The 24,743-nt window shown below is 47.0% G+C and overlaps 1 protein-coding gene across 7 annotated transcripts in view; it reads left to right on the top strand.

The window, feature by feature from the left end:
- Positions 1–24,743, top strand: part of PTPRE (protein tyrosine phosphatase receptor type E) — a 172,782-nt gene that overhangs the window by 55,351 nt on the left and 92,688 nt on the right. For 5 of the 7 annotated variants that reach the window (XM_014832534.3, XM_070480974.1, XM_044748689.2 and 2 more), the window contains exon 2: positions 9,505–9,527. The exons of the other annotated variants lie outside the window; for them this stretch is intronic. The gene's annotated coding sequence lies outside the window, so the exon portion shown is untranslated. The remainder of the gene's footprint in view (positions 1–9,504; positions 9,528–24,743) is intronic. 7 annotated transcript variants of the gene reach the window in all.

Below are 24,743 nucleotides of genomic sequence, written 5' to 3'. Positions count from 1 at the left end.
AGAGCCAGGATTCAGATTATTTGCCATTTCCAGAATGTTCCATGCACTGCCTAGCTTCCTTTCCTTTGTTGTGTCGTCTGTCTGGGAATCTCCTTCTTGAGAAAGATGCCCTGACTTTAGCCAAACCCGGGTTAGGTGTTGCTGCTTCCATTGTCCATAGGCCCTGGGCTTGCCGCCATCATAGCGCTTACCCCTACATTTCAACTATCTCTTTCTAAGACTGTCTTTTGGACATCTTTTGGGGTGGAAACCTTGAGTTTCCATCCACGTATTTTTTTTAATCTCTAAATCCTCAGGATGTGGCATAGCACTAGCCCACAGTAGTTGCTCAATGCACAGTAATGACTGGGTTAGCACATTTATTCATTCATCCACTAGGGTTTTCTGAGTTGCTGGTATGTGCACAGAACTGGTTATCTAATAAAGAAGTTCAAGTTAGAGATGACGAGATTTCTATTCAGAAAGCACTGAACTAGCCTCAGACTATCTTTGGGTGAGTGTCTGCACTTTGCTTTTGTCATCTGTAAGACATGTTGTGCCTGCGCATATCATGGGGCAGCTGAGATGGTGACAGACGTGGCCTCAAGTCAATCCACCGTCCTGCTCTGTTATGTTGCTCTGAAGGTGCGGGTGGAGAAGACAACACAGACAGATGGAAGGAGCCGCTGAGCAAGGACAGCTTTCCGCTTCAGGAGCAGCAGGAGGGATAAAGGCAGAGGAGCCTGCAGGGCTGGACAAGGGTCAGGCTGGGCCGGGGCTGGAGCAGCACCTGGCGGGCTGGGGTGAGATGGAAAGCTGTCTGGGTCAGGGAGCAGCGTAAGGAAAGTGATGACTCACGTGGGGATGACCAAGGCGGGTCTGGAGGATGATAGCACACGGTGTGGTGTGGGTGAGGGACCTGTAGCAAGTTCCTGCCCTGACGCCAGTGAGCAGAAGCAGGCTATGGCTTTCATAGGGGCTGTTGAAAGGGGAGTTTCGTGTCAGCAGTAGGAAGCGGACCCCCTGGGTCACAGGGTGTCCGGGAACCGTGTGTTGGTCACTGGTGGCCTCCCCCGTCCTGAGGCTCTTCCCTGGGAACCTGTAGGCTCTGTTAAGCAGTCCTCAGGGTTGCTTACCAGGCATTCTTATCTAGGCCAGTCTGATCTGCAAAAATCCTGTTTCCTTTATTCGCTAACAATAGTTATGATTTAATGTATTAATAGAATTGGATTTATTAATATCACGAAGTGGCACATTTTACTTGTCCCTTCACCATTTGTATAGGATTGGTGGTAACTAGCATTTTAATTAACAGCAACAATCGATATTTTTAAATTAAGAAGCATGTTATAAGTTCCCTTCCTTTCTGGGTCCGGAATAATTATTTTATGCCATGGCTCATCCGTTATTTGCCTTGGGGAATGTCGCTTTGCCTGGAGCCTCTGCAGTTCGCTGATGTTTATAGCTGAGCGTAAGGATGATCACTAACCAAGCCCTTCACACATACAGTTAGCAGCCTGGTCACAGGCCTGGGGTCCCCTGGTGACAGGCGGGAACATTTCAAATTGCCACCCTAGAAAATAACACCTACAAACCCTGGTTTACTGTCTGAATATTAGAGAGAAATCATTTTTTCTGAGGTTCACTGAGCATTAATTAGACCAAGAAAAATGTCTTTTGAATCGAATTTAGAGTGTTCAGTTGCCATTAGCATCATGCACCCAATAAGCCCATCCTGAGTAACTTTCATAGTCTGAGCCCAGTGGGAGGAGTAAAACAGGCCTTGCTCTCAAGAGATGCACCCCTGACAGTCCTATCCACCCTACACAAGTTAGGAGAAAACAGCATCAGGTAAAGTGTGATCAAGGCTCTGGCACAGTCAACCAAGGAGGCACAGGGCATGCAGGCGAGGAAGTTCCTGGGTAAGGACTCCCTCCCACTCTGAGTTGGTTCTCGGCCCCACCCTCTCCCCTGCCTCACCCAATTGGTGAAGACATCTAGGTGTGTTCAGGGGTCGTCACTGGGATGCCTTCATACTCTACTGGTGTCATGTTAGAGCTGACCCCTAGTGCCAACCTTGAGGGTAACTCGAGTTTAGAGAATCAGCTGGATGGTGAGAAGGTGCTCACACTTGTTTAGGCAGCAGCACTTTTGGAATCACAATGTTCTTTGGCCCTCGTTCAGAGCACCATGAGGTTCATTCCTCCGTTCAGCAAGGGGTTGTGCATGCCTCCCCTGGGCCAGGCACTACTCAACGCACATGGGCCATTGCTCTCCAGTTTTATTAGGAAAAACAGCCCTGTGTACACATTATAAAATTGTATCTCCAGGCAGGTGAGTCCACAAAAACAGGCTGAGAACCCAGCTGTGGGCAGCTGGTGCCCAGTTGTCCCATTAATGGTTCGTGTTTCAGTCCTTTTCTTCCAGGTGGTGCCTACCAGCAAACAAGCAGTAGTGGAGAAAAACTAGCAATCGAATTATACCCACTGATTTTCTTTTTCTGCAAACTGGAGAACGATGCTGCTGTGCGATGTTTTTAGGCAGCAAGTCCTGACCCAGCATGAGGAGCCTGGATTTCCCTGGGCGAGGTCCCCATTCCACAGACAGGACCCCGGGGCCCAGGGGGGCGGGGAAGGGAATTGGCCGGCATTGTCTGGGACATGGGTGAGCGTGACTCAGTTTACTACAGTCAAATGGGATGGGATGGGGGGCACAAGAGCCGGCACCCAGGAAGCAAGAGGTCTGTGGAGCCGGCATTCAGGGTGGGACCTTGTTTCATGAGAAGAGTGTGGCAAAGTGTAGCAAGCTCGGGCACAGGTGTGTAACTAAAAGCACGGGTGAGGAGGGGCGGGCTCCCAGGTGACCCCCTGGTGAAGGGGTGGGCCTCCAAGGAGGTGGCATGGCTGGAGAAACATCACCTGCTGACAAGCCACAGGGCTCTTGGGTTTTCTTGATCTACGAGAAGTTTTCATTCATATGCTTTTACAGGACAGATAGAACCATCATTTATATAGTGGGCATTACCTATTTTTGACAGTTCCAGTGCATTTCCAACAATAGCCACTTTTTCCCCTCATGGAAGAAAAGGGGATTTTTTGAGGGAAAATGTGAAATCTACACCCCCCCCCACCCCAGCCCCTAACGTCAGGAGAGTCAGGGGCCCTAGGCAGTTTCCACGGCAGAGGGGAAGCTGGGTCCTCAGAGTCAGAACTGGATGTTGAACCTGGGTGCAGTGAGCCGAGGGCCCAGAGGCCACATCCTGGTGGGGCCAGGCCCACTTAGTCCTCTGGGTTCCACCCAGGTGGGCTGGGTGGGGCGAGGGAGCGTTAAGTGCTGGCTGGTGGGGTGAAGAGTGAGAGGAGGGAAGGGAGAGTCCGAGGGTAAGCTGTGGAACCCACTGACAGCCTTCCTCACGCCTTCGGGGCCTGATAACCTCCAGCAGAGGCTGAGCTGAGTGGGCTCTGGGCACTAGGCCCTGCTCAGAGCCGGGGTGGGTCACGCGATAGGTTGACCTGCGGACCTGCAGAAACATCACAGCCCAGGAGAACTCCACAGCCCAGGAGAGCCCCATGGCCCAGGGGAACCCCACAGCCCAGGAGAGCCCCACAGCCCAGGAGAACCCCACGGCCCAGGAGAACCCCACAGCTTAGGTGAACCCCATGGCCCAGGTGAACACCATGGCCCAGGAGAACCCCATGGTGCAGGGGAACCCCACAGCTTAGGGGAACCCCACGGCCCAAGAGAAGCCCATGGCCCAGGTGAATCCCATGGCCCAGGAGAATCCCATGGGCCAGGAGAACCCCACAGCCCAGGGGAACCCCATGGCCCAGGTGAACCCCATGGCCCAGGCAGAGGGCACTTTGTATTCTAAATACTTAGTGCAGCCAGTGCTGTTCCCTGCGAGCTCTAGGAGGCAAGGAGCACTGTACCCAGCCCTGGAGTCCCACCGCCCTGCCTGGCGGAGGGATGCCTTTGGCAAGTTGCTTTACCTCTGGGCTCAGTCTTCCCGTCTGCAGAGCACGTCTAAAGCAGACTCCTGATCGGAGCATTGAGAGGATTCCTGTGAGCGCCTGGCAGGAAGTCTGGCTAAGTCAGCTCTTGGCAGGATACCTGTCCTCAGGGTGGGTGCTGGCGGAGCTGTTCACACCATCCCTTCTCTCAAGCACTAGAGCCTCCACAAAGAAGCTGCTTATGAGGCCAAGGGTTTTGAAAGGTGATGGTGACCAACTGTCACTATCTGAGAAGCATCTGTGCTGGGTGCCAAGAGGTGAGCACGGGAATTAATAGCACCCTAGTTGGGGGCGGGAGGACAAGGCCAGGGAGCCCTCACCTTGCACCTTTTTCATGCCAGGTTTATGCTGGCACCGGGCGGGGGGAGGCACACATGGCTATTCTAAACCTGCATAATGGCCCTCAGGAGGGGAGCTCAGAGGAGGCCACCCTCCACTCTGGGGCTGGAAGAGCACCCCTGCCCCTCGGAAGGGAGCACGGAGCATCAGAGTCCTGTGTTTCTGCGTTCTATGGTGATGGTAGTGGCATAGACAGACATGGAAGTATGGAAGCCAGTAGCCATTTGTACTTGCAGAGTGGAGTCATCAGGTTTGCTAATTTGCATAGTTTTCTAATCCAAAGAGGGGACCCCCAACCGCGAGTAATTAGAGAGGTGCTATTATGTGTACTTCGGGAGCTGGGGATTGTGCTCCAGAAAACGCTCTCGAGAAGCAGGCAGGGATGCACTTGGGTCTTTGCTGAGCAGCTGCCCATGAATAATTCTTAAAAGTTGCCAAATATTTAGAAGGCCAACTTGGCGGTCATAGATTGACAAAATGGGTCGTTGAGAAAATGAATCTTTTTTCCAACCTTAGCAACATTGTTTTAAGGATTCCCCCTCCCGCCATTTGAAGGTGGCTTGCTGTGGCGTGGGCCGAGTAAGATTGTGCCAAACTCCTCGTCACTCGCGGAGGTTTCCCTCCCCCAGTGAGTTCAGTGGCTCCTTCCAGCCTTTCTTTCATGCATTAGAAAGTATGGAAATTAACAGCTTTGCCGATGCCTGGAAGGTAAACAAGGAGACTGTGAGACTTGGCAGAGGATGAGGTCAGTGAGCATCTGAGCCCAGATGATTCAGAATCATTTTGTGCTCTTCCCCGTCCTGTGAATTACCACCTGGAAGCAGAGTGGACTGGTTCCTTGACAGAACGCCGAGGCAGCCCACGGCCCTTGCTGAGGTTTCTTCCTCTGCACTTGGTCTGTGTGATGGGGTCTGTGTTGTTTTCTCACGTGTAGCGTTTTTCTTATTATTTGGGCAGTCCGTCTAAGTTAATCATCCTCGTCATCAGGCTTGAGTGTCACTATGACTGAGAGTGAACGACACTTCTTGCTAATCCAAGTGCTCTGACCACGTGGTCAGGACAACTCGGTGTCTTTTGGGGAACACGGGAGCCTAAGAGAATGCCGCCAGGATAGAGGAGCTTCGCTCTGGGGGTTCTGATCACTCCTGATAAGATTCCTTCAAGGCCAGAGGTCAGAGTCCGTGGGGTTTAATTGCGTAATTCAGATTTTTATTTGTGTGCCCTTGCTTTATAAAATTTTAACCCATCAGAAAAAGTTCACAGTTTAGATACAGTATACATGCATATACGTATGTAAGTATTTTAAAATAAAATGTAAATGTGCAAACGTTTTTTAAATGCTGCTGCCCATTTAAAAGGACAGTTTGTGGATACACCCTCAGTAACATCCATTCCGCCTGGTCGAATCTTTATGATGCTTCAGGCCAAGGATGCATATAAAAGACGTCACACTTTTGTCTGAATTTGGAAAGACTGCCCACTTCTGTCCATCTCAGAACTTGACAAGTCAGAAATGATTTTAATTTTTCCCTTAAATGGAACAGTTCCAATGGATTGATTCTAAGTGCTGTAGTTTTATTTTCTTCTTTGCACGTTTGGATGCACAATAATATCGCTGGGTGTTTCATATCTTGTGAGTGATCAGGACCAAACCCTGCTGCAGCCCAGCCGCTTCCTGCAGGAGCACCGGTCTGCCTGCCTGCCCTCCTGACCTTGCCTGCCCCTCCCCCCGCCCCAGGGTGGATTTCCCCTTTTCCATGTCCTCACACTGCCTCTTTCCCAGGGTCTGGCAGGGTGTCCTCCTCACCTCTGCTCCCTGGCAGCAGAGTGGCTGCACCTGTATGCTCTGGGGACAGACCCGCCGCAGCAACTCCATGGTCAGGCTGGGCCAGACCTCTGTCAGCCGAGCCACTGCTACAGACTCAATTCTCCCCAGAGGAAGTATGTGGCCAGCTTGGGCCCTTCCAGCTCTTTCTGGTGCATAGACCACAGTGCAGCTCTTTCTAGAGTTAGAAGGGATTTTAAGGAGTTTTCTGGTATCCCTGTTGCCCTGCACAGAATGTCCTTCGCGAGCCCTCCTGCTGGCAGGCAGGGCTCCAGACACTAAACACGTAAAGGAAAGGAAGACTGTCTCTTGAGGAAATACAGCTTCCCTGGGGGAATGGAGACACAGAAAGAAAAAAACCAAGCAAACAAAAGTCAGCCACAACGTAGGCTGGCTTCCCCTGTGTGCCCCGCAAAGCATGGTCTCAGCAGCCCTGGGCTAGCATCCCTTCTGTCCTGCTTCCTTGCTCTGGGAATTGCTGATCAAGGAGCTCACCAAGCCTTGGTCTTCTCATCCTTAAAATGGAACTCCTCTGGCCTCCTAGGATTGGCTGCAGACTGTGAGAGAGGCACCGAAAGCAGCCGCCAAGGCACTCGAAAGGCCCAATTGATCTCATAGCTTCTCTCCTTCCCTTTTCTGGAGGACAGTGCCCTTCCAGGTAAGACCAAGAAGCTCTCCAGTTGTGGCACTGTGCTGTGCAAGCTCCTCAAGGACAACCCCCTCCTGAGAGGAGCAGATCATCCACGGGAACCACCCTCTCTCACCCCCATTTTTGTAATGTGCTTATTTCACCTTTTCGAAGGTTTTGCTCAGTATTACAGTAACCATCTTCCCCAAGGCCTTGGGCCAAATGAGGGTGTTCACTTGATAAAGCTTGACTTTAGAGGATATCCTGGGGTGGCTTGGTTTTTGCTCTAATTCTGTACTTAGAGAAACTGACAGTTGTGGTTTCATGCTAACAAGTGTGAGCCCCAAACCAATACCAATACATTTTTTGATCTATTTGTAGAGCCCGCTGTTCCATGTAGTGTTGCTTTGTTTAAAAAAGAAATTAGTTCAAAGTTTAATTCAAAATTATTTGTGTTTGACTGGGATTTAGTCAGTCACGCTCATTCATTTACCTACCCAGCCATTGACAGAGTGCCCCCTGGTGCTCTGCCTGACTGGTGTTTTCCTCATGGGTTTTAGTTTAGTTGACTCAGACCTGCAGCTCTGCTTCTGCAAAGGATGTGCTTCTGCCTATCACTGGGCTTTATTTTATGTTAAAATGACTCAAAATTACATTGGAAGGTAGCTTTGAACATTTCTATCAATCCTCCTGAAATACTGAGGGTGCCTTCCACTTCTGGCTTCTCCCCATGCTTGGCCCCAGGCAAATACCACAAGGCACTCTTTCCAGCATCTTCCCAAGTTCTTTTGGGGGATTGGAAGGGGTGGACTCTTGTAATAAGTTATTCTTACAGAAAAGTAGTTCCACATACCTCTGATGATCACCTCTTGCCCAACACTCAATGTCGCCCTCCACTTCCTGCTGTTTGCTTTGAGTTGAACTGGGCTCCTCTGCACCGTGGGACTCTTTGACTATGTTACTCAGATTGATCCTCAGTTGCTTTTTTGTAGAGTCTTTGGAGTTTTCTGTGTAGATAATCATGTCTTATGAGAATAAAGTCTTATTTTTTTCTTTCCCATGTCTTTGTCTTTTTTTCCTTTTTCTTGCCTTATTGCATTGGTTAGGACCGCCAATACCATGTTAAATATGAGTGGTGAGAGTGGACCTCCTTGCCTTGTTCCCAGTATTAGGGGGAAGCATTCAGTCTTCCACCATTAAGAATAACGTTGGCCATAGATTTGCCCAAGTAGATTTAAAATCCCTTAGTATTAGAAGAACTATTTCTTCTGCTTTTTGGGCTTCAAGCCTACATCACAGTTCAAGTTTTTAATTAGTGCAACAATTTATTATAGTTATGTCCTGGGACTGTTGTCTTTGGTTTAGACTGTCTAGCCTGGCCACAACTAAGATAAGAAATAGTCTATTTTGGTGCAAAACACTGTGTACCGCTTTAGCTATTTAAAAATAGTGGTGATCAGAAGATCCACCTTCTAGCAGTGCAGATGTACGATGACAGCTGAGCATGGTGTCCAGCCATGCATAGATGCAGACTAACAGCTCTAGTGTGAGGCTGCCTTACTGGCCTCTCAGTCAAGAACAAGAGGCTCATGTCTGTTAGCTGAGGAATGGGTCAAGAAGATGTGGCATATCCACATAATGGAGTAATATTTGTCCATAAAAAGGTATGATGTCTTGGCTCATGCTACAACATGGATGAACCTCAAAAACATTATACTAAGTGAAAGCAGCTAGCTGCAAAAGGTCACGTGTTGTAGGATCCCATTTATGTGAAATGTCCAGAATAGGCAAATTCATAGACAGAAAGTAGATTGCCGGTTGCTGGGGTCCAAGGGGTGAGGAGAGGATGGGCTGGGGAGCTAATGAGCTAATGGGCATGGAGTTTCTTTGGGGATGATGAAAATGTTCTAAAATTAGATTATGGTGATGGTGGCAAAACTCTGTGATTCTGATAAAAACCATTGCTAAAAACCATAAAGTACGCTTTAAACAGGTGGACTTTATGGTATGTAAATTGTATCTCAATAAGGCTGTTAAAAACAAAAAGAACATGAGAACTAAATTAATGGGAATGAGCAAGCTGGATAATGATTAAGCTGGAAAACTGGGGTGAGGGGGCCACCCCAGCAGGTTTCAAGAGGCTGTCTCTGGGAAAGATGGGCTGAGGGGACTACTTCACGGGGAGGGGGCATTGTAGGTACAGAAGGAGCCACTGACTGTCGCAGCACCTCGGGGGCTAGATGCCAAACACTTCAGATGTAGGTCAGCCCCACCATCAGCTGACAGGAGAGTTTGGGGCAGGACACTTTTGATTTTATTTTATTTTTTTTTTCCTTTTTCTCCCGAAAGCTTCCCCGTACATGGTTGTATATTCGTTGTGGGTCCTTCTAGTTGTGGCATGTGGGACACTGCCTCAGCGTGGTTTGACGAGTAGTGCCATGTCCGCGCCCAGGATTCGAACCAACGAAACACTGGGCCGCCTGCAGCAGAGCGCGCGAACTTAACCACTCGGCCACGGGGCCAGCCCCAGGGGCAGGACACTTTTGAAAGCTGGTGATTGCAAGGAAAAGAAGTTATTGTCATCTAGATAAGAAGGCCTCAAGAAGACCCCGAACAATGAAGCTAAAATGGGCACATTCAATTAGTGCTGTAGAGAAAGAAGTGGCAACTAATGCCTATTAACCAGAAGATTAACTCTTTCTTTTTTTCTTTTTCTTTTTCAGACTATAGCCTTCGTTTTCCCTTGGTGAGTACAAAAACTTTTTAAAAATTATTTCTGATATGAAGTTAACTGGCTAAAAAAAAAGTGTGGGACTTTATTAGCGAAGCATTGTCTTCTAGGGAAAGAAGGCCATGTGGTCAGCATGTTATATTTGAATTTTATGCCTTAACTTGCTTGAACAGGCTCCTATCACACTTTTTGTTACATCATTTTTTTCTTTTGCGTATAAAATCTGGCTCAGCTGTTCAGTGTCCTGAAATGTATTGTTGAGAACACAATTTTCACATTCTTTCCTTTCACCAACTTGTCCTTCCTTTAAAGGGGCCTTGCCTTATCTCGGTGACACACATTCAATGACACTTAGGGAGCACAGTGGCACATAATTGCATTGATGCTAATTGCTTCTTAAGTTGATCTGCTGTGGAGAAAACTTTTGAAAAGGAGCTTTTCTGGATTGCACTTTTGGTACAAAAAAAACCCAGCGTCGTCACCACATAATTTTTTGCCTTTTGGGGTCCAGGCAACCTTCCTTGGCCTTGAGGTCCTCGTACTTAGAAAAAGAAACACCATCTCCTTTTTGTGTTCTACTTAATCAACTTAATGGTGTTAAGTTCCCTAAAGAAATCGAGGGAAGAAAATCGAGGAGTTTTGAAGTAGCTGTAGCATGTGGGTAGACAGTGCATGGTGTGCTGTGGTGTCCATGCTCACCTCTAGTGTGTTTTCCAGGATGTGGGCGTCTAGGACGCTGTATTTGTTAAATGCATTATCTTGTTTGAAATACTTGACTCTGCTCTGAATTATTTTAAGGTCAGTGGGTCAATTATTTTGCCTTGGCTGGCCCCCTCTTTTAGGGGATGTGCCCTTTGTGGCACTATTGCCTCTGGGCATAAATGTTTATGGTTATTCCTGATGTGATCAAATGCGTTTTGGGTGCATGGACTGTTTCTCCCTGTCCGAAGGAATGGGAAGTTTAGTCAGTGATTGATTTATCAGGATGGAGAATAGGAAAGCTTCCATTTGCTACCTTCTAAACCAATTTTGTTGTCCATGTTCTCCATTGCACTATCACTGGATGTTGTCAGTTCTGAATGGCGTGATCTACTTGGGCAGTTGTCAATGGTGGGATCAAAGAGAAGGATCATTATTGGAATACTGTTAATGGAATAGAGACTTAATTACAAGAAGTCTGCAATCCGTTATTGCCTCAGCATCCTACGTGAGGAGTATTGGTTTGTTCATGTTGGTTTGAATGGGTATTAAACATGGTGCTCATCAAAAGCAGTGGATCCCTACCTGTGGAATGAGATATTTGGGGATCAGGCCCCCACAGACTCATGTCCTTCCGAAATACAAGGCACAGATTATGATTTGTTAAAAGTGTCTGACCTTCCCCGTCCTTGGCTCTCTTCTCAGCACCGGCCCTGCACACTCAGTCTTGCCATCCACCCACTGTAGGATTTCCTGACCTCTTGGCAAGTTGACCTGCTACGTGGTGTGAATGGGTGGGCAGCTCTCTCAGCTGAGTGATCCTATGATGTGCTTCCAGGGCTCCCCCCGACACCAGCATCGTCTCAACACCAGCAACAGATTGAGAAGTTTGTACCCCATCCAAAGGTGACTGAGTGTTTGTCCAGGAGTCGACGTCTTACTTCTGTGTCCACCACAGGCACTTGGTAGCCAGAGTAGCTTTGGCAGCATGTTCCTCCACCTGGTTCCATCCTTTGCTTCCATTTCAACAGGAGAGTAAAGTTCTGCTTTAGGAAGCTGTATGTTTTTAGACTAAGAGTGCTTCTGATTTCAGGAATCCTCTTCAGTGTGAGGAAAGGGTGTCTGAAGTGTGACCCTCCCCACGGTAGCTACCTTATCCACTGCCTTTGTTTGGAACCTGCCCCCTGGCATCAGAGTAGAACATCACATTTGTCTTTTAGCCCACGGCATTTTCATTGCTCAACATTTGAGACTTGTTCCAGAACTTTAGGATTTCAACTAATAGAAAGGAATTTATTTCTAATTTGTAAGAATGGAAACTTTGAGTGAGTTAGAGCTAATTAAATAGCTCGCTTTGGGCAGGGCAGGAGAGAGTAAACTTCCCGAGGTTGGAGACTGTCCCAGGCCACCGTCCACATGTGGTGGGCTGGGGCAGACAGGAGCGTGGTCAGTAGCTACTGAGTGGACACACGACCCTGTGTGAGCCTCCTTTTCTCTCATCTTTCAGTCACTTCCTAGGATTATTGTGATGTTTAAGGGAGATGACCCAAAGTAAGCATTTAATAAAACTGTCATTACTAACATCATCACAAATTTATGGCAACTGTTTCCAACTTTTTAAAGAAAGCATTTAACTGGGTAGTGACATATATGCCGATACTATAATGGATATCAAAAGGAGTTCCCCTTTCTAGCAATAATCCCTGATTTATCATTAAAAAAACCAACACTATAGGGGCTGGCCCCAGTGGCGCAACCGTTAAGTTCTCACGTTCTGCTTTGGCGGCCCAGGGTTTGCTGGTTCCCAGCGTGTGGACCTAGGCACCACTTGGCAAGCTGCGCTGTGGCAGGTGTCCCACATATAAAGTAGAGGAAGATGGGCACGGATGTTAGCTCAGGGCCAGTCTTCCTCAGCAAAAAGAGGAGGATTGGCAGCAGATGTTAGCTCAGGGCTAATCTTCCTCAAAAAAAAAAACCAAAAAACCAAAAACAAAACCAACACTATATTAATATTTCACCTTAAAAAAGAGTCAAATTTTTTCCCCTGTTTAACTGGATTAAGAGGAGTCTTTTTAGCACAGCCACCCAGTCTCATGTTTTTCTTTTTCTTTTTTTGGGGGTATTTACAAGTAAACTTGGGAAGCAATACTGTAGTTCTTGTTGATCATCCAGCATGACCAAAGTGCCCTCACCCGGAGCGGGCTTGCAACCCTGTGGCCCTCAGGTGCATAGTATTTCAATAATGCAATGGAGTTTCAGAATTAAGAATTTAAGGAAGGCACATAATTAAGGTTTAAATATTTTCTCAGGCTCTTGGAGGTCTTATACTGTCATACCAAAGGGTAACCACCAGTAAGTAAAATTAAGTGATACTGTAGCTTGACTACTTCCCTGTGCTTCGTGGAAATACCAAAGGAATAAAAGAAAACTAAATTAAGTGCTAATATTAAGTAACAGTGAATTTAATTTTAAAACTAACTTAGAATATTCATTCACTAGCCTTGTCCTCTGTAACAATCTAAGCTTCCTCTTTTATCAGTTTCAATATGTGTGGTTTTTCTCTTCCAAGTCACTTTTCTTCCTTGGTGTTGGTTTGAATGGCCGCCGTGGCAGAAAAATAAAGGAATCTGAGGGTTTTTAAAAAATAAAGTACAGGGGCCTAGTCTGTGTTCTGCCAGGACAGGGTGAACCACTCTGAGCGCACTTTCTTTCCGCCCACCACAGCTGGGGTTACGGTTCTGCTGGTGGAACAGGCCCCCTGTGCCCTGTGCTGGTTTTCTGAATTTGCAGAACCAAATGAGAAGCCTGATGCATGATGTGCACAGCACAGAAGATTTGAAACCTTCTAGGATATTTGATTCCTGTTTCCTTCCTTTGCCCTGTTCTTGGGCTTTTATTAGCATCAGTGGGTTCCACGAGTTTCCTATCTGAGCAAAATGTGTTTCTCCCAATGGTGACGGAGTTAGTCTCCCATAGGCTGAAATTAGAAGCTGACAGTAAATTGGAAGAAGGCCTCTGGACCTGATGGTGACAAACAGACTAATCCCTCATTTATTTCCATTTCCATTTTCCCCCCAGGAAAGTTTCAGCATTCTTCCAAGAAGTACCTCCTAAAAGAGGCTACTAGGTAATCGTTTGTCATAGAGCAAAGGCGTGGACTTTGAGCCGTCACGGTTTCCACCTAGAGGAAATAGGAACACAGCTTTCCTATATAAACTCATGTCTCATCCCCGAGCTTCCAGCAGACCCACTTCAGAGCTGGAATTTTTCTAGAAATCCTTTTTCAGCTGACAGGAAAACATGGATTCTCGCAGGCCAGGATGGCTCCCCAGTGGCATCCCCGTAGGAAAAGAGGTAAAGGGGAGCCTTTCTTGTCATTTGGAATTGATGTCATGGTTGCTTGTTGTATAATTCCGAAGGTATTTAAAAATTAGGTTAAAGAATATTATCAGGAAGCATTCATTAAATGAAAATTTGGCAGGCACCTCAGTTAGCTTTGTCCAGCCCTGTGCAGGAAATCTGGGAGTTATGCTTCAGGAAGCCGTTTTAATGCTCCACAGCTCAGCCAAGTCGTGCACGGGGATGGCAGAGAGGAGCCGTTTGCTGTGGGCCCGGTGGGTTGTCAGACTGCCAGGAATCCAAGTGGGGTTCACCTTTGAGGAAAACAACCCCCAGCTACTGTTGGGACCCTTCGCTGGCTGGATGACACATCAAAGTCCCACCCATTTTAAGTTGGACATTTCCTCTTTTTATAATCAAACTCACCCTCTTAATTGTCCTTAACAACTAGATTTGTGAAGTGGCGTTTTAGTTAAAAATGGCAGGGTGAGAAGTGGGAGGCGCATGGATAGCAGGACAATGCGCTGGTCTTCAAAGAGCTTGTAGTGCGGGTCACGAGGCAGGGCCCACCTGTGTGCAAGGCCTTCCTGTTGGTGCAGATTACCTTGTAGAAGCTGAGGTGTCCTCAGCTGCAGACCCAGGCCCGCTGCCTGAGGACGGGCGTCATTCACACGGGGGAGAGAAGATAAGACATTATAAAGCCCTCTGGGTAGGTCCTTAGAGAGATTTCCCAGACCCATTGGGCCGCAGAATCGGGAGTGAGTTCTGTTGTCAACTGGAAGGACGTGGACCAACCCCCATTTGTTATGGGAACTCATCCCCAGCCTCAGGCCCATCCACTGGGGACGTCCCTGTGTGAATCGGGACGTTGAGCAACAGGACACTTGATGCATTCTCTTCAAAAATTGCCAATTTGAAGTGACTTTAAAACTGCTTATTATGATGCAGAGTTTGGTGTAAAGTATTTAAAGTGTTGGAAAAGGAAAAATCCCTGTGGAATTGCTGAACAAAAATGCGTCACATAATGGATTTGCCCCTGTTTTGAATAGAAATGAGCACAAGCAAAAACAAAGTTTGGATTCGTCTTATTTTATCATAGGGGCTGGTTGAATTCTAACAGCTTTTTAAAAATATGTTGATGGTTTTTAACTGATTTCAAACAACTCTACCGAGATTGATCTGCTGTCAGAAATGGTGCGGATTTTGTGTTCAGGTGCTGTGCATTAAAATATTTTTAAAACTTCCACTTTACCATGTTGCTGCTGAGAAATTAAGTTTTTAAAAACGTCATGTTGGTGGGAATTATTATTCGCAGAAACAAGACTTGATCTATTTCCTGTTCTGCCAGATAACTTAAATGCCTTCTGCTGAAAACATGAATCGCATTTATGATAACACACATGCATGTGGAGCACTTTACAGTTTACCAAGCATGCTCAAGTTCATTGTCTCATTTGGGCCTCAGACATACCTGGAGGCAGTCCAAGTGTGCATTCTCACCTCCACCTTAAAGATGAGAAGACAGAGACCCAGGCCGGCTTGCAGAAGTGATTTGCCAGGACAGCGGGAAGGGACACTCAGGTTCCCTACACAGTGCCAGGGTTCCTCTCAAGCCTAGAAGCCAGCCAGCTCTCATTACCACCACCGAGGGTGAGGTGCAGACCTGCCAAAAAGAAAATTAAAGTTTCCCATAGTGAAAAGTCGTATTTTAGAGTTACGCAAGGAATAGAGCACATTCATAAATAAGAACACATCCCGTGGATTCTGCGAACAGTTTGCTGGTAGATAATTATATTTTGGAACAATTTTATGATCACTTGAGTTGATCTTGGCCGGGGTTCCGACCATTTCCGCATGTTATCTGCTGACCAAATCCAGTTTTCTAATCTCTTTTCACACACTTGCCAGGCTTCCTTTCAGCGCAGTCGGTAGTTGCTGCTTTCCCTCACCCCGCGTTTATCAGGTATCTCCTGCAGGCGTGGAGTTGTGCAAGGTCTGAGAAAATGAAGCGGTAGGTCCTAGTTCTGATTTCAGGAAATATGGCCTGTCGGGCTGACATTCGAGTCCTTTCTTTAGCAAGTATGATTGAGTGCTTTGCAAGGGAGCCTGGGAAGGGATTGGACAGAAATAGAGTTCAGTTCTAGAAAGCTGAATGACTTTGACGTGTCCCTTCATGCCCTGAGTCACACCTTCTTTGTCTAAAAAGTAAAAACCGGATGAGATTTTTTTAAAAGTCCCTTCCAGACGTCAAGTTCTCTGATCTAGCGGATGCTTCTCTGGATTTTGACTTAACAACAGAAATCCCTCCAAAGAGGCCACTGCTGCGTATCAGGCATGTCTGGGGCCACTTGCGTTCATCGCCTTCCCTTCTGGGATGAAGTTTGTGCATCGTGATGTAAATGTCTTAGAATCTCCAGTTTGGAAAGAAAGCAGCTGTCTTTGGCCCTTTCTCTTTCCCTTCTCTTATTTGTGTTTGCGCTCCCACTGCCTTCTGAACGGAGCAGGAACATGTAAAGGAGGGTTTTATTAATGGAAAACAATGTTTTGAAAAGCGATCTTTCTCTTTCCACGATGTTGCTTACATGCAGGAAGTAAACGCTGGGAATCCATAGACTTTGACTTTAAAACTTAAGCAGAAATATTAATTAATACAACAAAGGTACTTTCCCCGTGGTTCTGAGAACCATTCTGGTGAATGGCTTTGGGGGCTGTGTCATTGTTTATTTTACCTGAAGAAGTGATTCACGGGGGAGGCGGGTCACTTGATCTTCTCAGAAACCACGGAAACCCCCAAGGCCGCTCTGCTCCCCTCTTCTCAATGAAAGAGAGACTGGAGAGGGTATGTTGCTGAGATGGAGTTACAGATCCTGAATGCACACAATTGGAGCAAGATCCAATTCAGAGGCATCACTGTTTCCAAGACCTATTTTTGGCTTCCTTCCAACATGAAGCCAACAGCGACATTCTGTTATGCTGTTTCCCGTTGTGGGTGGATTTATTTAATTTTTAATGAGTGATTCACTATCCATAGCTGTGTGTTTTCCTCCTGTTGAGCCGAGGATTAAGTCATGTTTCCTTTAAAAAATTATTTTTGATATACTCTGAGTAATGTGGTACTCAGAGTGTTTGAGACAAGGGGACAGAGCAATATTATCAAGAGAAGGCTTTTAGCCTCCCCCGGGCTCCTGTGAAATGGCAGTGATGACGTCATCCTACCACTGTGGTGTTCTCCCTTAGAGGAGACTGTGCCTCGTTACACATCCAAATACATTTTTCTATAAAAATGTTTTTGAAAGTTGTGTAATTTTCTTAAACATCTTTTTTCGTGTTTCAACAAATCCATTCCACTTGAGAAGCCACGTGGTAGGTTTCCCTAGTGGAGAGCCTAGTGATGTAATCAGTTTCCATGCAGTGTTTGTCACACTTCCTGTGTCCACTCTGTCTACTCCAGGTGGCCTCTGTCCACCCAGCTGGGATCTGATAACCCCTTCTGGTCCATAACCTTAATTGGAAATATCACTGGGGGGTTTTCCTGGCTGCCGGAGCGGTTTAACTCCTGTTTCAGGCTCAGTCCTTGCTATATTGCATCCGCTCATGGGCACCTCAGTGCTACTCCTCTGGGTGAAGGAGGAGTGCAGGCCTTCTGTCTCTCCAGTGATGCACTCTGCCTGGCTGAGCGCAGAGCGGTGAGCCTGCCAGACAAGCAGTCGAAAGTCGTGCCCTAACCCAGCCCCAAGGGCGCCCAGCATCGGGTTTACACGGTGCTGCCTGAGAAGCTGGGTATGCACGAGGATGGCAAGCACAGAGACCAAAGAGGTCCAGAGGCAGCAGAGACAGTACAAACCACAGAAGAACAACAAAGGAAACTGGGTGGGGGCAGGCGGACTGCTCAGTGGAGTGACCAGGAGAGGAGCAGAGGACCAGCCGGCCTAGGGGTCAAGAGGCCCAGCATCTATCCTAACTGGCTGTGTGGCCTTAATCAAGTCACCCACCTCCTAAGGGCACCCGTCTCCTTAGCCGCCCACCTCTGCAAGGCTCTAGAATTCTGTCCTTACAAGATGAGACTCTGGAAGACATAGAAAAGTTTTAGTACAACATTAATCGCACGGCAAGGTGTCTGTGTTCAAGATGAGGACTCTAAAAAGTTCAGGGTGCGATGGCAGATGGGGGTGTTTCTCTGCTTTCAGGACGATCTGCTTTTAACTGACTTCCCAGACCTGGGCTCAGGGCTTCCTCAGGCTGTTTCGCTGGAAAGGAGAAACAGTTCATCAGGGCGGCTGCTCAGCAGCCTCCCAGGCCTGGTGAAGCTCAGGAAATACCCGGGCTCTCTCAGGGCCAGACTGCAGGCCTGGAGCTGCAGCCTTGATGCCTCCGCCCGTGTGCTGTTGCGCCACCGTCAGAAATCCGGGTCCCAAGTCAGAAATCCCAGTACTGCACCAGAACTCCAAATACTGAGCCCGAAATCCAAGTACCTCCTCTAGAAACTCAGGTACCAGGTCCCAAATCCCAATACCTGGTCAGAAACCAAATACCTGGTCAGGGACCACGTCCGGGCATTTGTAATAATGCTGCAAATGGGAGTCTTTATCTTTTTGGAACACGTTGACCCTTTCTGAAAATTCATTTTAAAGGTAAAAAAATTTAACTTTTATTTCAGCTGGGCTACAACGTGTTTTATAAAAATGTGTCTGTTGTATGTATCACAGTGTCCGTGGGGAATTTGAAAAAAAACTTGAAATTGCCCCTAGTCACAGAACCAAGTGGGCCTGGTGGAGGGTAAGCAGATGAAAGAGGGTTCATTGAAATTTCTAATCTAGATTCCATGGAATACAGAAACCAGGGTCAGTGGTGTCTCAGCAATCCTGGTAATGCTTCTCTAAGTTTCTTAAGTCCACGGTAAAGGGTTTTCTTCAAGGATATGGTTAAAAGAGAATTAAATGCTAGTCTTGGGAAATGAAAAGTCAAATTCAAAGAATGGCCTGATGATTTGGAGCTATCGGTTGAGCTATAGAAGATGCCTATTTTTTCAAACTCCTATTTTCTTCTTTATCCATGATTTATATAATGTGTGACACATAACTTGAAACCAATGCTTGGTTGGATCCTTGCAGAGGGACAGAGAACAATGGATTTGGCTCCCGTGCCTGGCGTGCCTGACTGTGACATGTGGGGCGGTGTCAGCTCCTGGAGGACCAGGAGCATCCTAATTGTCTTTGAATCCCCAGTGGTCGCCCAGCACCTAGCAGATCTCAGGAACTGCACGTATGGTTGATGGATGAGTGAGTGAATGAATGGACAGGCATGGAGAGTGGGGGAAAGTAGGCAGTTAGCAGAAAGAGAATTCCATCTTTGCATTCTCCATAGCGCCTGGGGCAGCACTTAGCATGAACAGAGCCAGCTACATCAAATGCTGGATTGCTTGTTCAAAGAGCAGGGAAAAAAGCTTTTTCCTTTCTTCTGTGGCCTCTCTCCAGACCTGTCATGGTGTTTTTTTACCTTCCACTTAATGTCCTGCTCTCTGGGGTACGGAGGTGCTCTCAGACGGTGCGGACCCTCATAGCTGCCCCAGCCTCTACCTTGCAGCTTGGTTAGTGCGGTGTGCATATCAGGGACCAGGAAGTGGACAGTCAAGAACCATCCTGGGGAGGCAGCAGGAGGCAGACCAGGTGTAAGTCAGGGCTCCAAACCCCTGATGCAATGAGCTGTTGTCCCATCAGACTTCAGCTACAAAACAGGAATTCAGAGAGAAAATTATTACAGATTTCCGGACAGTGGCTGCAGAGCTTTAAGCCCCAGGTACTGAGCCCCTTCTGAGTGGGCAGTTTCTCTGTTCTCACACCCCTGAAGCTGAACCCTGGCTTGAGAGACAATGGTCAGAGCACTGGAACGTTCACCCGTGGTTTCGCAATAAGAGATTTCTTTTCCAGAGGAACATGGTCCATTTCCAGCTAGAGCTTTAATTCTCTCTGATTCCATTATTAATTTTTGGAAGGATTGTCCTTCCCTGCCCACCCTGTCTAGTGCTGCCAGCTCTCCTTACCCGACTCCCAGATTACTTCCTGCCACCCTGTTTCACTTTCTTTGTATTGTCATTAAAACACGTTCTGCTGTTTGGAACAGTTGTATTTATCCATTTCCTCCTCATCCGAATGTAGACCCCATGAGAACAGGGACCTGTCTCTCTGTGCTCGCACACGAGTCCTGGCACGTCGAATGAATGGATATGATTTAATACTCCTTACACTACTTTACATCCTTTTTGGCACAAGATGGATATAAATAAATAAAGTCAATTAAGACACCTCCAAGTGTCTCAGTAAGTCTCTGGTGGTTTTCTCTGTCCAAAGTCAGACTGGCTTCAGTGATTTCTTTCATGGATGAGGCCAAGTTTGCTTTATTTCATTCTGTGGCCGTACAGGCAGATGTCAAACGGGCATCTTGGTGCATTTCATTCACTCTCTGCCTGAACTTCAGGGAGAGCTGCATTCTAGGTCTGCACTGGCCTCCAAACCGGGCCAGAACTACAGGTTTCAGCTCACTTTGGGTTTTTGATGGCCGTTCTCTTCCCCACCCCCACCCCCATCCCCAGGATTCCTAACTGCTAGGGGATCACCCACCAATCAATCACCTATGAGCAGTGAAATTCCACGTCTTGAGAAGGGATATGTTTTAAATCAACCCAAGATGTAGTCTAAGGTGAGGACCTGTTATCAACTCTAGGTTTACACACCGAGAAGAATGAATCTGGCCTCAGCACCAGCCCCGTGGTGTCATATTCCATCAGAGCAGAGCAACAGCACGTGGCAGGAGAGCCCCCACCTTCCCCTCATGAGACAGGATGGACCCAGGATTCAATCTCCAGCTGCTCAGATCTGAGATCTTTCTTCTCAAAGAGGAGAATCCAAAGTATGTCTCCCAGGTGATGGTGTTCTGGCTTCTGAGGATGAGGGGTTATGATAGGCACTGAGTCTACTCATGAGATGGACCAGTCCACCTGGCTGATGACAGCAGGAGATTGATGAAATGTCAACTGCACCGTGCAACCTGGTTTTCTTGCTTTTCCTCCATCCATTTCCCTGGAGAGCATGGTGTGCCTTGCTTCTTATTAAATTTGTCTGAAGCCCAGGCACCCAGGAAGAGGCGTGGAATATTCCCCCTAGAATAGCCCCTGCAGCTGGGAGCTTTCGAGATGTGACAGAGCCAATTTTAAGGGTCCAAGTCACAGGGCTAATACGAATCTTGTGAGTTGTGGAGGTATTGGTGCACTCACTCTTGTAGGAAGAACAGCAAAATGGTGAGACTCAGCTTCTGAACATGATGCTTTCTATGACAATAGGCTGCAGAAACACCAGAAGCTTCCCTGCTTGAAATTCAGAGAGTGTTGACCAAACTCAGGGATAAAAAAAACACGGTGTTAATTCTGAGATCCTATCCTGTATCAGGGCACAGGGTCAGTTCAGGCAGCATGATTTATTTTGCATATACAGGTCTTTTTCACATAACTTCCTTGTATTTTTTTCAATCACTCATGTCACCTAATTTCCCAGGATTTGGAGGGTAAGACAGTGATGCCAGCAAGTTGATGTAAGAAGATGCTATAAGAGCTCCCAGGTGCTGAGAGCTCTGGGGTCCAGGTGCATGCCAAGCCCTTGCCTGCCTCACTCCTTGGTTCCTGGAGCCACCCTGAGAGCAGGGTCTGGCCACCACTCGCTAGTGTTCAGTCCTGTGCTGTGCCAGAGATCACACAGCTAATTTACGTGTGACGTGCTCAACTTGAACCTTGGTCATTCTTCTGGGTGTGTAAACCTGTGGTTGATGACAGGTCCTCATTTTGGACTCCATGTTTAATTGATTGATTTAAATCCTGTCCCTTTTCAAGATACGAAATTCCAATGCGAGTAGGTGGTTTGGGTTGGTAGGCATATCTCTTAGCTCCTGGGAATCCATCTGTACTGGATAAAGCCATTTTTCTCCCTTCTGGAGGGGAGGAGGTTAGTCCCTGGTGATCTTCACCTCCAGAAGGACAGAGTGCAGAATGAGGACCTGCCAAAATGTGCCTGTGGCAGCCAGAATACCAAATTCAAACACCAGCTCTGCCCTTCAGGGGCTACCTGACAGCAAATGAGTCATGTGAATTCTAGGGCCTCCATTTAAAGGTCTTAAATGGATCCCTGAGGCCCCTGAATTCTTGAAGTCTGTGGATCCAGAATAGCACCACAGAATTATCCAGCTGGTGCTTAGCTGATGGCCCAGAGCCTGCCAGCAGGGTGTGAAACTGGACTGGACCCAAGGCTTTCTGTGGTTTCGTAAATAACTTCATGCAATAGATTGTTATAAGCACCTACATGAAAAGCTTGTTTTCCACTGTTGCTGCGCTGTTTGATTAATTCTTCTGAATGGCATAACAGGATGACTAAAGTAAGTGTTGCTTGGGGTTGTGGTGAATTTGCTAAGCATCAAAGGAAAATTGTCAGGTCAAGAACCTAATCATTCTTACGTGCCTCATTTAGCATTCTGTCCATGTTTACACCCACTCAACACACGCACACACACTGAAAAAAATCCCAGTCCACCTTGAACTAAATGGATTTGACCTCTATTTCTAAAATGTGTGTTAGCATGAAATAGGGAGCTTTCTTTGAGAGTCCAGCAAGCGATCTTCTCCACCTGCTCCTGTCTTAGCTGCCAGCCTTACTCTTAAAGAATCTGGTTTCTCTGAGAAAATTCATGTCGTGGACATGTTGTTGCCAGGAACCAGAGCAATTCACTTTTCATTTCAGCATGATATAAAGTCTCGTGTGTTATTCCCAGTGTGGACGTGGAGCAGTGAATGATGTCTAATCATTGGGAAGGGCAAGAGCTCCTCTAAGAAGCACACCCGGTGTCAGAAGCTTCTGTTACTCAGCAACACATAGCTTTACCTACATTTCTCCAAAGGCAGTTAAATGGGCTAAAGACACCCAGTTATATGATAGTATATGAAGGGGACAATCTCAAACCCTGCCCTGTTAAAGTCATTGCTTCCACACTAGAAAATAATCACCCAAGAGAGGATTTGGGATGAGAGCTGGCTGCATGTTGCATCCCAGTGGATGGAGAATGAAAGAGAACAGTGGGACCCCATTTTTCCTGTATCATACTAACTTTGGGTTAAAGTATATTCAAATTGCTCAGGATTCTAACCATAGAATCTCCAGCTTAAGAATTTCCTTCAGAACATTTCTACCTGAGGCTTCCCCAGTTTTTGTAACTGTGGCACCTCCCACTGGAACACATGTCAGTGAATTTCCATCCATCCAGTGCACCGCTCGGCCGTCAGCTTCCACCCTCCATGTCACTTCATGTCAGCAGCTGAGCTCATGAAAACTCTTCTTTCCAATGAAAGAGGCAGAGAGGTGCAGGGACGGCTCAAACCACATGCACTCAGGCTCTGCACTCACAAAAACGGGACTGACACATCCTGGCTGTTGGGAGTTACTGTAAATGTCGCAACATCATTTCTTTATAAGTGGGTGTTGTAAGAAGTGTGTCTATTCATTGTTGCAGCCTCAGGGTCTGAGGCCCCCACGGCATTCTTTCCTATGTAGAGAGAGTTTTCTTTCTGTTTCTAAAACAACAAACCTTCTCAGCTCCAAGCCTGTCCAATCTTAATAGTGTTGTGGCAAAAAAAGAAAAGAAAAGAAAAAGCAAACAGCAAACAAATACAGGGGCAGAAAAAAAGACGAGAGTGCACAGAGAACACGACTCAGACTCAGGTTAACTTCACCAATTTCCGCCAAACTTTGACTTAACATTTTCCTTGAAGTTTGGCTTTAGTAAATTACCTGCGTTTTCCAAGTAGCAGTCTCTGAAGTCGAATCCAGATGATTTCTCCCGTGTTGATTAGCATCGCCTTGTCAGGAGGCCAAGCCAGCTCTCAAGCCCATTTGCTATAGAGCTAAGGACGCTGACTACTGGCCCTGAGTGTCCAGATAGACTCGCATTTGCCCAGAAGGTAAAGTGATGAAGTCCGTGTGCTCCAAAGGGAGGCTCCCACCTACCATTTCAAGGCAGTCTGCGGTGTCCCTCCCCTCCTGCGGGGCTGTGAAGGGGAGACACCCTTCCCACAACCTGGATGCAAGGGCTAGAACCTCAGAGTACCAGCATCCTTGAGATCAAGGCGAGTTTAATCCATCCCTTAGGAAACTAGCTTGAAAACTGGAATCAACTAGCTTGAACTGGCGAATCAATAACATTCGCCTTTTTTATTTAAGCCAGACTTCACAGGTTAGAGACCTCAGGAATCTATAAAAGTACAGGTACACGTATTTGCATATGTGTGTGTGTGTGTGTGTGTACTAGTTACAAATAAAAGGCAATATAAGAGATGTACAAATAGGAGAACTCAGCTGTTGCTTCAAAAATAGCAGAATATGGCAGAGGTTCAATTAATGTGAACTGCCAACAAGCAAAAACTTGTATTTCCCCGTATTTAGTCCTGTTACTTTTGTCTTTTGAAAAGCATTTCTCAAGTCATTGGAAATAGTAAGCAATCTCTCGTTAAATTAACGAAGGGGAATAAATTAAAGTATTTTAAGACATTCCTTCGCCTGGGTTTAAATCTCGCTGCACGCGTTTACACCGGCGTGTGTGGACACTTCCATCTGTGCCCGTTCATCACCACCATGAGGTGAAGCTAAGGGTTCGATTAACTGCGTTTTACATAGCCAGGTGTTTGTTTTGCGAAAAACTCGTGCCGTGTGAAACAAATGATTTGATTTAAGTGTGCGCTGTGACTGCAATGGGAAGTAGTCGAGCACACAGCAGCAATGCTGCAGCATCACCATGGCAACCGGTGGAAATAATGGCCCCCTTCGGGAATAAGAGAGATCTCCAATCCTGTTGCAGGCGAGTAGCCTTGGCTGTCTGCAGTAGAGATGGTTTTTTGATGATTGTTTCAGAAACTCCTTATCAACAGAAAATGAATGAGAAGCGGCGTTTTCAGAAAATAAATGGATTTACAGACAACTGATGTGATAATCTAAGTCACCAAGGAAGGCGAGGCGGTGATTCGAGAAGCCAGTGGTGAAGCCAAGGGCATTCCGTGCACGCTGTTATTCCAGTAGCTGCTCAAGGCCTGGTCACTGTTCCTGCCACACAGAACTCTTCTCTAGTGCTCTTGTTGACCTGGGCTGCCATCTTTTACAGCCTTTC

This window comes from Equus asinus, chromosome 2, assembly GCF_041296235.1.
Source record: "Equus asinus isolate D_3611 breed Donkey chromosome 2, EquAss-T2T_v2, whole genome shotgun sequence".
Classification (NCBI taxonomy): domain Eukaryota; kingdom Metazoa; phylum Chordata; class Mammalia; order Perissodactyla; family Equidae; genus Equus; species Equus asinus.
This window is presented reverse-complemented; position numbering and strand designations above follow the sequence as displayed.